The sequence below is a fragment of the Sycon ciliatum genome, chromosome 1 (genome assembly GCF_964019385.1).
Source record: "Sycon ciliatum chromosome 1, ocSycCili1.1, whole genome shotgun sequence".
In the NCBI taxonomy this organism is placed as follows: domain Eukaryota; kingdom Metazoa; phylum Porifera; class Calcarea; order Leucosolenida; family Sycettidae; genus Sycon; species Sycon ciliatum.
The window spans coordinates 92,854,690-92,857,853 of NC_088643.1; the positions used below are offsets into that span (position 1 = coordinate 92,854,690).

The following is a 3,164-nucleotide window of genomic DNA, read 5'->3' on the forward strand; positions in this document are numbered from 1 at the left end:
GAGTTCAAAAAATTGCCGCATCATGACGTATGTGGGCTCAAACGAAAGCTGAGGGCCTCAGCTAGCTACACGCTGCGCCACACGAGAAGGCCATGCGCAGCTTCCGTGCAGCTACAGATCGATCTATGCATGCGCCTTTCCGTGGTGCCACGCATGTACGCGATTCAGCGTTAGCACTTTTTGACAGGTCGTGTCACGTGACTGAAGTGCCTACTATGGGGCTGTTAAGTGTGACGTCACGGCTCCTTCGATACGCATAGCAACGGAGAGCACTGGGGACAAACAAAAGTCGCGTCCTCTGGATGGAACCAGATGTCAAGGGCAACAGCATCTAAATGACTGGAGAGACAGTTGTTTTTCTTTGCTTTTTCTTCAAGCGATTGTTGTCGCTCTTTACTCATTGTTTTTTCCTCTACAAAACTCCTGTAGTCGTCGAGTGCCTTCATGATGGCTGTGAAATTGGCTGCCCACAGTAAAACTCCGTGTTTGAGAGTGCTTTGAAGATGTTTCGCGTCCTGATGGATCAAAGTATGAGCGCTCCTTGTGGATTCGATTATATATAGGTGAGTTGTTCAAGAAATCAGTGTCTTCTTTCTGTCTCTGCCCTCACGCTGGCACAATATCAGCCTCTATATCCATGACAGCTCGTACCTCCCGTAAACTGCATGACTTAGATATATTTTCGCCCTCCGTGGTGATTGAAGACCCATGGAAGAATTTATTATGTTCAGAATGATGTCCTAAGAATATAAAATAAAATAATTCTAGGGAATTGTCATAGGGTATTTTTGGAAGGATGGAGACAGAGAGAGAGAGAGCACTGTTTGAAGCGTTTGTCTCACTGTAATTACTCCAGATTATTGAATGTTGTATGATCTACTCTATATTTTCCATAATGGCTTTTCCTGATTTGCGGGATCTCTTCTTTTGCTGTTTGCGTGTTTACAGGAAGTGGCTGTCTGGTGTAACTGCACCAGATCCTGGGGAAATTAAGTCAGATGCAGAGGCAGGGTCGTCCAGTGATGCAACACTGCCGTTCTGTGTGCAACGTTACCGCTAATACCCCCGGCGAAAACACAAAAAAGACAAACACGTGAAAAGACTACAGTATTGACCGTTCTGCTAATAAATGCATGACTGCTCCGACAGTCGATAATCGAAACACAGAGCACCAGCATGATGTTTTCATATTGGGAACCATACAACAGCTCAATTCTCAAGCCCAAAAATTGATGAATACAAATACTGAGCGACGCAACAAGAGGTCATCCGGCAACCAAACAAACCTGGGTCTAATGCACTGAATAGTCCTGAAATACGCAGGCCAGACAAAGCAGTGCAAGCACATAATGTTACAAGGTACATGCATTGCAGAACAAAGTGTAACCAAAGATACACAGGGTTATAGCTGCACACTTGTGCATGTGCTCGCTCAGCCCAAGAACACACGATCATGATGATAGAAACAATCCGGGGGAAACACGCTAACACCGAAGTAAGCATCAACACGTAAATAGTGCAGCTCTGAAAAAATTACATTGACATGAACATTGGTGTGTCGAGTAGTATCAGGCTTGAATAATCATCCAACCAAGACTTCATCAGGTCCCAGACGCTGAGATCGCACGCCGAATGTGAAGTTCGTCTAGCCTTGAACCTGTCGCACAAGGCACACATATATGGCAAAATGACATCCACTCTGATTATTTCCAGAGGCCAATCATGACAGAACACAGAAATGAAACCACGGGCTCAACCAAGTAAACGCAAAGGAAGTTAGTCAAAATAATCCATGCAGTGCTCTTTTAATTGCAGCGCTGATTGCAGTGTTGCGTCGTAGCCCGATACCCGCTGAGCACAGACACAACTCCATTCGTCAGGGGCAAGACATACTCTTTTGGAATAAAGTCATAAAGTACAGCGTTCCAATGACATTACGGACACCTCGTGTAAATGCATGGTCTGTTCATCTGGCCGACTCGGCCACGCATGAGAGTGTGTGCATGTACATGCGCGCGCTTGCGCGCGCGCGCACACACACACACCATGTATTCGGTGCGTATGGTGTACCAGTTGCGGGACAATGAAGATGGAATCATTATCATGATGTTACATGTACGTCTACAGTGTATGTTTGAGTGTAAAGTAAATTTTATTTTATTGCACATTTCTTCGACACAACTAATTACTTACTTCACATGTTCGCATTTCTCATAATCGATCCACCTGCACTCCGTATCAGTCGAGGAAAAATTCTCCCAGATATACACTTGTCACCACAGCCATGTGATGACATTGGGATGGGCCCCAAGCAGTGCACGATTGCACTCTCTAGTTACAATAAATTTGGCCAGATTATCTGTGAAGACAAAATGCAATGCATAGCGCCAATCGATGGATGAAGAGAGAGTTTGTAAATACCCATATCTTTCCACTTGTTCAGGAGCTTACCTTTTGGAGTTCACATCGTTTACACGATCTCTCATGCTGTCTTGCACCTTGGTTTTGTTGACCATGGATACGCCAACCCAGAAAACATTCTACAGGAGCTACTAATGCAGAGCGTTTTTCACGCTCGATCTCGGCGAACTACCTTGTCACGCCAATAAAATCCTCCGTGACACTTGCTACAGTCACAAGAGACGTCTCAGTAAGGTAATGAGCACGACAACATCGTCGAGATCAAGGACAAAGAGAAAACAAAACACTCACTGAAAACAGCAAAGAAGAAACGAAGAAATGTACACGATTCCTATATGTTGCCACTGACAACTGGGTCGGTGGAGACGACGCTACTTTTGTTTGTCCCCAGTGGGATCGTTGTTATGCGTATCGAAGGAACTGTGACGTCATCACTTAACAGCCCCATTATTGTGTTCACATGGCGCTACCTAACGACACCGCTATTCAGACACGTTGTCTACGTAGCTACGTAAGTTTCTACGTAAGATGCTCGGTACCTGGTCCTGAACCAGGGAGCTACTCCATGGCTCCTAGATCCTACCATCGCGCGGCCGGCTGGCCGCATGCGTGGGCATTGCAGACTTTTTGTTGTTGCCTTTTCGGATGTGCATGCACGAGGAACTTCCTTCCTTGGAACTGCTTCTTGCATGAGCTGTTTCGGATATTTCGTCTCCTGGCCTGGCTTATTTCGTTTCGGCGCT

General features: G+C 45.7%; 1 long non-coding RNA gene across 1 annotated transcript; it reads right to left on the reverse strand.

The window, feature by feature from the left end:
- Positions 1-1,094: 1,094 nt before the first annotated feature.
- LOC135807170 (uncharacterized) lies at positions 1,095-2,862 on the reverse strand. Its single transcript, XR_010551496.1, has 3 exons — positions 2,452-2,862; positions 2,194-2,359; positions 1,095-1,657 (listed from the first exon to the last, which is right to left on the reverse strand). It is a non-coding gene; the product is annotated as an uncharacterized LOC135807170 (long non-coding RNA).
- Positions 2,863-3,164: the final 302 nt, after the last annotated feature.